The sequence below is a fragment of the Lissotriton helveticus genome, chromosome 6, assembly GCF_964261635.1.
Source record: "Lissotriton helveticus chromosome 6, aLisHel1.1, whole genome shotgun sequence".
NCBI lineage: Eukaryota > Metazoa > Chordata > Amphibia > Caudata > Salamandridae > Lissotriton > Lissotriton helveticus.
In genome coordinates, this window is record NC_136067.1 from 1,061,673,127 (window position 1) to 1,061,686,139 (window position 13,013).

Genomic DNA, 13,013 nt, shown 5'->3' on the forward strand with positions numbered 1-13,013 from the left:
GGGATCGCACGTTCAGGGTGACGTATGCCTCTCTGTTCTGACATGGCAATAGGGTAGACTAAGCCATAATAATAACTATAAAATATAGACTGTATAGGTCTGGTAGACACCTTATAATAAGATGACGTTTTGCCTTATGGGTTTTACACCATCGGTTGCATAATTGCCACAGCAACTATAACAGGTAATAACTTTAATGATAATAATTTTCAAAGATACAGAATATTTTTTAATCCTAGTAATCTGAAGTGACTTTATCTCACCTTTTTACTGTCTCATCCTGATAATAGCCTACTCGACTTACATTTTCAAAATAACGGTGAAGACCCCGATTTTACGGTCTGTGCTTCCAATCACGGCTCATCAGCTGGTTATATTTATGTACCAGTATGTTTTTAATTCCTGGCAAGCCTACCTATGACGTTAATTACATTTGGTCATATTGTCTAATAATAAATATTTTTGGGTAATGCCCTCTGTTAATTTTCCATATAGAGTTTATGCATCATTAGTGAACAAGAATAGAATGGTGGCACCAACGAACAATACCAATATCATTGGGTTTTTAACATGAAGGTATGCTGAAATATGTTTAGTATATTTTACAAGATATATGGTTTGGAGCTACCGTTGAAAACACATTTTCTGTGTTCTTTTCCAAACCTAAGGTTTTTTAATGAGCGGAACATTCTCAATCCCTCATTCTTAAGCATTTTGCTTCGTCAAAAAAACTTAGAAACTCAACACTAGCAACGTCCTAATTTTTATGTATGTTTTTTAACAAAATGTTGCTTCTCATTGAAATTAAGAAAGATGATGGGTAGAGCTTAAATTGTTATGTGAAGTTAAGATTTAAAACATTTTTAATGAAGTGTTATGGTAGCTTGAGTGATGACAAAGTGAAAGTCAATTGTAAATAAAAGTTTGTAGTCATTTTAGTTTGTTATATATGATGTCAGTAACACAACATTGATAATAATATAATGTTTTTGTTGTTTATGAAACTGTCCTGAAGAAGATGTACAATTATCTACTTACCGAAATGCAGCATCTACTATTCTGTTTTCTTGTGATATTGTTATTGTATTTTAAATATGAAAAGTTTTTAACCTTGATTGTATATCTTTTAGAAATACATTTTATACGTTTCATTTTAGTTTGTTATTAGTTTTCTGTGTTGCACTGACTTATTAGTATTGAATATTATATGATTGTATGTATTTTTGATTTCACTTTTAGCACCAGCACTGTGTAGAACCTTAGAAGCAAATTAATGTTGAGTAGGGGCCCTTTGTGTTTCCTGTTCAGGGGCACCTCCCTCCTCATGCATGTCTCTTCTTAAACTGTGCAATGCTTGGCTGGCAAGAGTCAGAGTTCTGTGATCCAGGTCGTTACCTAGGATAAACGTGCAGCCGGACGCACATACCACTCATTTGCGGTCATTAAGTCCAACACATATTGATGTTGCATAACAATGAAGCGGATGTGTCTGAGTTCTTCCTTGATCTCATTAATCCCGAGTTCAGTGCTGTTCATTTTTTAGCATATCCCACCTGGTTATCATAAATCAGTGGGCATTCACTTTCATTTGCACTGTGAAGAAGGGTGTGTTCCCCACCCTGAGTTGATTTGTGTGTTAGACAACAGCCTGAATTCATCCGATATGTCCTTGCACTGAGCCCAACCAAACTATTCTGCAGTTTTTTTCTCTCTAGCGTGATGCAACAGAGTTGTGTTCTTCCTTAGCAGGAGCTGGTGCAACTCTGACAGATCTTCTCCAGAAATGACCAGGGTTGGGTTGTGCGGGTGGTGACGAGGGAGCAGAGGCCACGCCATCAGGGGATGAGCTGAGGGTAATCAAACTCGCCCCACTGCCAGTAGGTGTCCATCAGCATTGAGGTGCCCCATTGCATGTCTTCAATATGCAGCACTGTACCACAGTTCTCATTTGTTCCCATTGGGATGGTTCCTTTCCTCTGAAACAATCGGAATACAGTGTAAGTTTCCATACAATTAAGGATGGTCTTTTCCCTTCTAACCACGTATATTTATTCCCCTCAGTATCCCAGATTTCCTGACATGGGGAATCTATGCTATTTTTAGCCCTCCTCTACTAGACTTGTTTCCCTTTGTATAATTGAGATGGATGGCCCTACCCTGTAGCTCCATGTCTTGAGTACATTTATTATTAAAGAAGACAGCCCAGAAATGCTATGGGCCACCCTGGGACCACAGATGGAGGCAGGAGCAGATGTGTTTGTACACTGGTGTGGCAGTTTAGCTACCTCCAAGAACCTTCTTTCTGGAAAGTCTCAGGCCAAACAGTATCGTACCCTATGGTGTCACTCTTCGCTTCCTATTTAGCTCTGTTTAAATGTTGCTAGGCTCAGGAAAAGGTATAGTGCTGTAGGATTGGTCTTGTGTCAGGTCAGGTTCCCTACTACTCTATGTGATTCTACTCTGTTTTGTTGTATCTTGACCCTAATCCTACATAGATTTAGTTTGAGAAGGCTTTTTGCTTTTCCAGGGGCCACCTCTTGAGATACGTAAAGCCTGTCTGTGCCTAGTGCATGCAACTTGAGGGAACAAATGTAACCTGACCTGGCTGTTGTGTTAATGCCCACAGTGGTCGTTTGCTGATACCACGTGTTATGTAAGAGGGCGCTATGTATTGCGTGTGGAATGCTAGTTTTGGATTTGATGTAATTATAAATGATGAGGGAGAGGTCCATACGTGAGAGAGGTGATAGTGTCAAGGTAAACTCCATCAGACTAGGTAGTGCTTTGATGATGAATGGATACGGAAACGCCGATAGCAAACAAAGAGTACATAGAAGTGCAACAATACATAACATAGGGAACATTGCAGGTCTTGGGACATGATCCAGAGGAGGTGATGGTGATCATCCAGCAATTGGGAGTGTGTTTAGTCAAAACTTTTGAGGCAAAAGTTCACTGTACTGTTCAAAGTTCAAGATTTGCACGCTGTAGATCATGTTGGGTTGCTGATGAGGCAGCTGAAAAGGTGGTGTACTTAGACGTTCGATTGCAAACCTGTCGAATAAGAGCTATTATTGTTTTGTTGGTTCAAAAACAGTGCGTTATTGAATGCACCTTAATTTTCCTTCAGGGGTCCTGTGCTTTTTCTTTTGAGGGTTGTGCCTTTTTCCCATTTACTCGCACCATTTTTAGTGAGGCACCAAAAGGTGGCCCCATCGGGGTATCTAATTTTGCAAAGTGTGTTATTGTTCATGGGATGCATTCTTTCTTGGGGTTGTTGTTGGAGCAACGGCGGACAACTTGTTCCACACCTCACGCCAGTTCAAATAGGTAAGTTTGCCGTGCAACTAACCCCAACGCCAGCCATTGCGTTACATCACTTTGCTCCAGATCAACAAAAGGCTTTTTTATCAACTGGGGCAGCTCATAATGTCAAATAGACAGATATTGATGTAAAAATAACTTCTTTATTCCAAATTTGTAAAAATCATCAGACATAGATACTCCAGCCAACGCGTTTCATTCCCTCACTGGGAAGTTCATCAGGGCTGAAAAGAGTGACAAACAACATAAATATTACATTCAAATAATGTGACACAGAACTTGAACTGAAACACATATCAATAAAACACAAAACACAAATATACACATCAATAAATAGCACAGACATATATATACATTCCTGTTTGAGGACAAATCAAAATTCAGACAATAACAAAGGACTTAACATAAAACATATCTCTAAAATACAAATGTATATGACATTCAAAACATCCTAGAGATCCGATTGGACATTATTCTTGGTGCAGGCTTTTAAGACTTCAATTATTAATCACAGATTTCACAACCAACCCCATAGTTCCAACACTTATAACTTATAGCACTTAGAGCAATGCTGGATAGAACATCGAAAGGAGAGAGGTACCAGAGCATATCTTACCAATGAGATGTAACGGCTTGAATATGCCTTCACACTTTGGTCATTGTTCGCATTCCGTAATGTCAAGTTCGATAGACTCTTCCCAAAGTGAGCTTGTGTTCATATGTATGCCTAAAGGGTGAAATGTAAGATTTTAAAACAATAAGGGGCAAGTAAATACCCGTCACGATGTCTATGAGGGCTAGACAGCAATAAGGAAAAGGCAAAAGAAGAGAAAACGTATAGAGAACATAGCTGATCATGACATCACATAACCACTCAAAAATGGTGTATCAACAAGTTGCAAATTGGACCAAAGAGATGCTACATCCCTATGGCCCAACAGTCCATAAGTACTAAGCGGAAAGGATCTATACGAAAAGACCCATGCTAATAAAAGGGTATTAATAGATTAGTAAAGCCAGCAGTCAAATAGAGATATATATATATATATCATACAACATACCTATTAGGGTATAAATATATCAATTGACCTTGAAGTCAAGTTGAAAAATATTAGGTAAAACACACCTATTATGCCTTTTATATATGTGATAGTTCCGTAAGCGTCGGTTCCGTGTGATGTAATGTAGCCAAACGACGAAGAACAAGTGTGTAAATAATATCTGTAAGAAAAAGAATATAAAGAGAGGTTACATGCACTGATATACGAGCTGCCAAGTAGTCTCAAAAGTCATGTGATATCCCTTGAGTTCATCATGGAAGCATGTGCCCAGCCCCACCATCCTATAATTATTAGTCCGTAGTGGAAGAAAAGTATCACAATATATCGTACCTCTATACCCGATGTGTTCTACTGGCAGTTTCCTATTTCTCACAGTCCTGTGTATTGCACTGGGGCCAAGCACAATGGTGGCAAGTATGATAAATCCTGTCAAAACAAGAACTGTGGATGAATGAATGAATGAATGAATTGTGTCTTATACCGCGCTAACTTAGCCCAATGGGCGTCAAGGCGCCTACATCCAATAAAGGAACAATCGAGGTCAGACAGTGATATCTCATTGGTAGGCTCTGATGAAGTACCAAGTTTTAAGGGCCTTTTTAAACAGGTCGATGGAGGGAAGGGTTTTGATCTCCAACGGAAGGGAGTTCCATAGCTGGGGAGCGGCAACAGAAAAAGCTCTCGCTCCCCATCTGGTCAGCCTAGCGCGGGGCACTACCAATTGGTGTAGGCCGGCCGATCGTAGGCATCTCGTGGGTACATAGCGGGTAAGCAGGGTACCAAGTGCGTCTGCAGGGCCAGCCGCAAGTGCTCTATATGTGAGACATAGGAGCTTAAAGGAGATTCTAAACTGGACGGGGAGCCAGTGAAGATCTCTCCTAGCAGTGGTGGCAGATGATGCTATGGGAAGGGCCAGGACGAAGCGCGCTGCGGCGTTCTGTACAGTTTGCAGTCGATGGATAAGGCCCTTGTTAGACTCCACATAGAGAGAGTTACAATAATCAAGCCTGGAGCCAAGAAGAGCAATCGCAATCTGTTTGCGTGCCTGGAAGGAGAGATAGTGGAGAATTCTTTTTAAGATCTTGATGACACTCCAGCAAGTGGCCACTGTCCTATTCGCTTGGAGCATCATGGAGAGTGAAGTGTCAAAGATGACACCGAGGTTTCTGGCCGATTGGGAGGGAGTGGGGCAGGTGCCGAGAGATGAAGGCCACCACTCGCTCGACCACACGTGTTGGTCTTTACCGAAGACCAAGACCTCTGTCTTGTCGCCATTCAGGTTTAGGGAGTAAAGGATCATCCACTCCGCCACACGCTGCATGCATGACCTAAAGCTGAATGCGGATGTACTGACAGAGTGGGCCAGCGACACCATGATCTGGGTGTCGTCGGCGTAAGACACCACCTCCATCCCCTGCGATCTTACTAGTCTAGCAAGGGGGGCCACATAGATGTTAAATAGGGTCGGGCTAAGGGCCGACCCCTGTGGCACCCCACATTGCAATGACTTGGCAGGGGAGAGGAAATCTCCAAGCATGACTCTCTGTTCTCTGTCATGGAGAAAGGAGTTAAGAAGACTCAGGGCCGGTCCAGTAACCCCTGCCTCCCTAAGCCGAGATCTTAAAATGACGGGAGACAGGGTATCGAACGCAGCCGTGAGGTCTAATAGGACCAGCACTGTGGTTTGGCCAAGGTCAACTTTGCGGCGAATATTATCCACCACAACAGTGAGAGCGGATTCGGTGCTGTGATGTTTTCTGAATCCGTGCTGAGAGCCATCAAGATACTCACTAGACTCAAGGAAGGTGGAAAGATGTGTATTAAGGTGCGCTTCTAACATCTTTGCCGGGGCTGGGAGTAAAGAGATCGGCCTAAAATTTTTAAGGAGGCCAGGGTCTAGGGACGGTTTTTTAAGGAGAGGCTTCACTATAGCCTTCTTCCACACCGGCGGAAATACACCCTGGACAATAGCCCCGTTCATGATTTCCAGCAGAGGCGGAAGGATGCTGTTTCTGCACTCCTTTAGCTTTTTTAGCGGTACAGGATCCATTGGGGAAGAGGATTTGGTCCTGTCTAGCAGGAGATTAAGTCCTTCCAGTGAGAGTGCTGGAAATTGGGTGAGGGATTCGGAGGGGCCTTCAACTAAAGTATCAAGGTTGGCTATAGTGAGAGGAACATCATCGTCCAGGGAGTGGCGTTGAGCTTCTAAAGAAGTGTGGATATCCGCGATTTTACTATAAAAGAAATCCGAGATGTTATTACACAGATCTTGTGAGCTCACCACTGGATCTGGAAGTTGGAGAGAGCACAGCGAATCAGCAATTTTGAAGAGTTCTCTAGATGAGGTTAGAGAACTTGTAAGATTGGAGAAATACTCCTGCTTTTCCATGATCACTCTCTGTTTGTATTCCCGCAAAGCGGACTTGTGTTCCTCCCGGTCCTTCATATTCCAAGATTTCCTCCAGCTTCTCTCCTTACTCTTACAGCTCTGCCTCAGAAGTCTCAGAGAACCAGGGAGCAGTGGGCTTCTGTCTCGCCACATAGCGGAGAGAGGCGGGGGCAAGCTTCTCAACTGCAGTAATGATGGAGTCCTCGAGTTCTTGAGCTGCCTCACCAGCCTCTCTTGAGGTGGAGGGCTCTATGGCCCGAACGCAAGGCGCAAGAGCTTCGTCGGTGATGTTTCTATAATTTCCCCTGAGAGCATATGTGGTGGCGACCTGGTTAGCCGTGGCCGAGGCAGGAGAGCAAGTTCTAGCGGCACTGCCAGATGGTCTGACCAGACCAGCGACAAAGGGGGGCCAGTAGATAATCTTGAGTCACTGGAAAATACCCCGTCCAGAATATGGCCAGCCTTGTGTGTTGGGCTGTTCACCATCTGAACGAGGTCACAAGCTTCAAGTGACTCAATTAGTGTGGAGGTGTCCTTTGAACCAACTTCATCAAGGTGGAAATTGAAGTCGCCCAAAATAGAGAGACGAGATTTTCCAAAATAGGGTTCAAGGATTCTAAGTAGATCTACACAGAAACTAGCTCTAGGACCAGGCGGTCTGTATATAAGTATCCCGGTGAATGAGACAGATGGGGCACACAAAATGCAGAAGTATAATGCTTCAAAACGGTCTTGGGGCATCGATAGGGGTTTGATGGTACAAGAAAGGGAGGATTTATAGAGGATGGCAAGTCCTCCACCTCTACGGCGCAATCTGTCCTGCCTGTGGAGAGAATAGCCATCAGGAATGGCCAGAAGTAAGTCATGACCGGAGGAGTCCGAGGCCCAGGTTTCCGTCACAAAAACCCAATCTGGCTGTCTCTCTTCAACGAACTCGTGGAAGGCAACATTATTTTTAATGAGCGAGCGCGCATTTATTAGGAAACCTGTTCTGGAAAAGATGGTAGGACGTTTTCCAAGGCGCAAATAGGGTCTTGTAGGAGCGGGAGCGGGAAAGCGAAGGGGAGCTCTGCATGTAAGACAAAAATGGGAATGTAATATCCCCTCTGGAGTGAAGCAGTAATAGCATGAATGTGCTGACGGTTTAAGAGCCAACAGCTCAAAGATAGAATATTGCCTAAGTACCTCAAAAGATGGAGGAGGAGTGTAAGCCGAGTCCAGCCCATCCTGCAGCGCGTCCTCAAAGCGGACGGGCGCAGACGGGCTGAACTCAGGCGTAACTCCGGCGGATATCCGACGATCCCGCTGCGCGATACTGCTGCGCGTCGGCATGGCTATTTATGTAGGTCCAGCCTCCTAGTGTGAACTAGACCGCTGGAAGCCTCAACCCTCCCTCAAGATAGCCGCCAACGAAACGGGGCGAGGGACCCGCAAAGTGCGGTGTTCTTCCAATTATAGTGCAGGTGAGCGGGTCAGAGGTGCAGGTTAAGCGTGGCCGGCAATTTAAAACCAAGGGATAAGTGATACAGAGTAAAAGTAACCAAGAAGACAAAACGGGGAGATTTAAAATTCACAAGCCAGAAATGGATGAAAAAAAAGTTACACGTAACAGGAGTCAACTCGGCGACTGTTTTCGGCAACAGCTGTGATTCCAATGTATGGTGTTTTATATAGATTTCTGTAGAATGGATACTGAAATATAACTGGTTAACGTTCCTGAAGTGTCTCAAAATCGAGGGTTGCTGACTGGCGAAGCTCGTATGCTGCTGAAGCTAAAGCAAACCAAACCCCTGCTTAGCTTCCCTGTTGCCACGGGAGGCTGATAGAGGCAGCCACCAAGTGGCCGCTGAAAAGATGCGTGTACCTATCTGTAGCGGCGGGAGCCGTAGGAGCCCTTCAGCCGCGATAGGAGCCCCGGAAGCCGCAAGAGGTGGCTGGATACCGAAAGTGCCTCACAAACAGACATGTTGTGCACGTTCAAAAGACATCAGCCAAAGGATATCTGATTTGATAGCCACACAAACTCAATGTCATGGGTCTAAAAAAATGCCTTCATGCATGAAAAACCCTGTGCAAATCATCCCCGTATTGAGCAATAACATAAGTAATATAGCCTGGCAAAACCTTCAGAGTATAAACACCGAAAGATCCTGTAAGCGGTTGCACAACCCCGTCAAAGCGCTTTGAGACCTGGCGGTGATATTGCGCTATATAAAAACCCATCCATCCATCCATCCATCCATCCATCTATAAACTCACGACTGCCAGCACCCACCAGGCATACTGACAGCCGGCATGTCAGCTACGTTAATATTGATCGCAAGCCCCACTAATTGTAGAGAGTTAAAAGTCACTGCCCAAACGGTAGTCCAAAGAACCCCAAAATGCTACCTAGTCGTAATCCTCTTACCTGGACGCCGAGCCAGTGTTTCTCTCTCCTCGTGTGCAAACACCGCTATCCCAAATGCAACCATGCCGCAGTTGGGAAAATCTGTACATGGTACATCTGCCTTATTTGTTAAACCAGAGCACCTACAAAAGCAAGAACTGTCCCATTGGTGGGACGGGGTAACCCTCCAACAATACATTGACAACAAGAAAGCATCTAGAGGGTTACGTATTTTAATTTTTCCCACCTTTGAAGATCTTAGCGATGAGCTCCTTAAGGAATCGGAGGTGAATCTAGAGGGCGCCTTAATGATGTAAATATTAATAAGGCACGCGATAGAGAAAGGGGCTAAGTTCTTATCAGAGATAGAGGCAATAGAAAAAGAGATTTAGGCCTGTGATAATAAGGATTTAGTGGATAAGAACTACAATAGCCTAAAGAAAGTGATTATGGGGCACCAAAACTACATGAAGGAGAAGAAGCTGCACAAGATCAAGCGCGATGAGAGGGCCAACAGGGAGGGACACATTTATACATTTGCCAAAAGATTTAACACCATCATTGGCAATGAAAATAGGAAGAGGATGAGAGAGGAAAGCGAGGAAGTAAGAACAGCAAGCAGCACATCGTTATCCTCTGTAGGTAGTGCATCCTCTAGTAATATCACAGTTGAACACCCTTTAGGGGAGAGAACAACAGCGTTGGTCTTATGGGCACTTCCCTAGAACTTGGGGGATTTGGCTTTCCCATTTTATTAGGAGAGAATGGAGGTGATGGGAAAGCTGACCTGTGGCCTTTTTGTATTTATGATATTTCAGTGTCTGAGATTGGACTTACTGTCTCCTTCAGTTGGTGTGTCTAAGTCCTAGTGTGTTGTCTGACTGCTGGGCCTAATAATGGGGCGAGCATGTTCTCGAGCTCTAATCTCGTATAGAGCTGTGATTAATCTTTTGGGACTGTTTCCCTCCCCCTCAACACCCCTCTCTCCCTTGGACCATTCTTTTCCCGGGTAGTTGGACCTGCGGTCCCCAGCTGTGGCTAGGGACCCCTTAACTGGCAACACACTGATTTGTTATTCTGTAGGGGCATGACCCAGTGAGCAGGATTTTGAATGCTTATGAACATTTTGAGGGAGAAGGTAGGAGAAACCATTGCTGCATGGATAACTTTGATTCTAAGGTAAAAAAAACATCAAAATTCATCCAATGAAGGAGATGGACTGGGATGGTTGGCTGTTCAGGCAGGGTCCTCTCCCAAATGACTCAGCGCCACACGGTGCCTCGCAACTTGTCGGATCCTATGCGGTGGAGGTGATTGGGTCTTCACCATCCCGAACATATGGGAACCAACACTGGAAGACATTTTCGTTTTGGAGGTTAAAGGGGTCCTTTGTTGGCTGGAGGTGGGGGCAAGGTTGGACAGAGAATGGGGTCCTTTTGATTTAGGGATCCCGTTCTAATCGACTTATAGGTGCAGGGACCTGGGTGCCTGCTTTTAAAGACTTGATGGAACCAGGACAACCCCCCTCGTCAGACTACCCTCCCCCTGGGGTCTGGTCAGCCAGCCCTGTCCTTCAGGATCAGCAGTAGAGTAGGCCCTAGGCTCCAGTGGACACTGGGAATGGCGGACATAGAACCAAACAGAACTCGGAGTGAAGTGGTAACTTCCATGCACGGGGGCAAGATGGCCGCTGACAGACCGAAAAGGAGCAGTCGCTATCCTCCTAGGCTCCTGCTCAATGGTGATAGCAACGGGAAAATGCCGATGATCGCTGACTGCATAAAGATAGTATGCAGTACTCTGTAAAACTTGTAAAACGGCTGTTTTACTGGATAGTGAAAAGCGGATTGAATCTATCAAGTGTGCTTTGCTGGTTTGGATCATAGGGTAAACCTCCAATTGCTTCACGACAGGCCCTGATGCAAAGTATGGCCCCACGTGGGCCAAGACCGCAGAAAGATACTCAGAGAGAAAAAGAAAAGGACAACGCTGCTTTAAGTGATCCCGGCATAGTTCCAAGCTCTAATCTTCGGTCGATGACACAGACCCGAACCCGAAGAAATATGTTGAGAGACAATGTGGACATTACAGACTAAGCAATACAAAAGGGGATGATGGACGGAGCGTTTGAACAAATCAAACACTCACCCCCAGTCAACTGATCTGGGTTTAATCCATCACCATTCTTTAGCCCACTCAGCCACCCCATTTCAGACATGGCTATATGCAAATCAGTCTGACCCTGTGCCTCATGGGAACAGTCCAGCCCAAACTGCGAAGCCATGTCTTCCATGGACCGGAAACAAGCATCCTGGGACCGGTTTCGGATTCATAATCCTCATCAGCCAGGCTATCTTGAATCAAGTGGCCAAGTGAGCAAGGGACTCACGTCTGAGCATACCCTGCCACACTTAGGGCGAACAAAGCGATACAAAAGGGAATGATAGACGGAGCGTTTGAACAAATCAAACACTCACCGCCAGTCAACTGATCTGGGTTTAATCCATCACCATTCTTTAGCCCACTCAGCCACCCCATTTCAGACATGGCTATATGCAAATCAGTCTGACCCTGTGCCTCATGGGAACAGTCCAGCCCGAACTGCCAAGCCATGTCTTCCATGGACCGGAAACAAGCATCCTGGGACCGGTTTCGGATTCATAATCCTCATCAGCCAGGCTATCTTGAATCCAGTGGCCAAGTGAGCAAGGGACTCACGTCTGAGCATACCCTGCCACACTTAGGGCGAATAAAGCGATACAAAAGGGGATGATGGACGGAGCTTTTTAGCAAATCAAACACTCACCCCCAGTCAACTGATCTGGGATTAATCCATCACCATTCTTTAGCCCACTCAGCCACCCCATTTCAGACATGGCTATATGCAAATCAGTCTGACCCTGTGCCTCATGGGAACAGTCCAGACCGAACTGCCAAGCCATGTCTTCCATGGACTGGAAACAAGCATCCTGGGACCGGTTTTGGATTCATAATCCTCATCAGCCAGGCTATCTTGAATCCAGTGGCCAAGTGAGCAAGGGACTCACGTCTGAGCATACCCTGCCACACTTAGGGCGAACAAAGCGATACAAAAGGGGATGATGGACGGAGCGTTTGAACAAATCAAACACTCACCCCCAGTCAACTGATCTGGGTTTAATCCATCACCATTCTTTAGCCCACTCAGCCACCCCATTTCAGACATGGCTATATGCAAATCAGTCTGACCCTGTGCCTCATGGGAACAGTCAAGCCCGAACTGCCAAGCCATGTCTTCCATGGACCGGAAACAAGCATCCTGGGACCGGTTTCGGATTCATAATCCTCATCAGCCAGGCTATCTTGAATCCAGTGGCCAAGTGAGCAAGGGACTCACGTCTGAGCATACCCTGCCACACTTAGGGCGAATAAAGCGATACAAAAGGGGATGATGGACGGAGCTTTTGAACAAATCAAACACTCACCCCCAGTCAACTGATCTGGAATTAATCCATCACCATTCTTTAGCCCACTCAGCCACCCCATTTCAGACATGGCTATATGCAAATCAGTCTGACCCTGTGCCTCATGGGAACAGTCCAGCCCGAACTGCCAAGCCATGTCTTCCATGGACTGGAAACAAGCATCCTGGGACCGGTTTTGGATTCATAATCCTCATCAGCCAGGCTATCTTGAATCCAGTGGCCAAGTGAGCAAGGGACTCACGTCTGAGCATACCCTGCCACACTTAGGGCGAACAAAGCGATACCAAAGGGGATGATGGACGGAGCGTTTGAACAAATCAAACACTCACCCCCAGTCAACTGATCTGGGTTTAATCCATCACCATTCTTTAGCCCACTCAGCCACC

At 45.4% G+C, this 13,013-nt stretch overlaps 1 protein-coding gene across 4 annotated transcripts in view; it reads right to left on the minus strand.

Annotated features, from left to right (window-relative positions):
* Nucleotides 1–13,013, minus strand: part of LOC144763260 (uncharacterized) — a 133,578-nt gene that overhangs the window by 70,382 nt on the left and 50,183 nt on the right. For 2 of the 4 annotated variants that reach the window (XR_013596200.1, XM_078648708.1), the window contains exons 2-4: nt 4,716–4,811; nt 4,451–4,545; nt 3,941–4,051 (exon numbers count right to left, since the gene is read on the minus strand). The exons of 1 other annotated variant lie outside the window; for it this stretch is intronic. The gene's annotated coding sequence lies outside the window, so the exon portion shown is untranslated. The remainder of the gene's footprint in view (nt 1–3,940; nt 4,052–4,450; nt 4,546–4,715; nt 4,812–13,013) is intronic. One more of the 4 variants, XM_078648709.1, reaches the window with a different exon arrangement.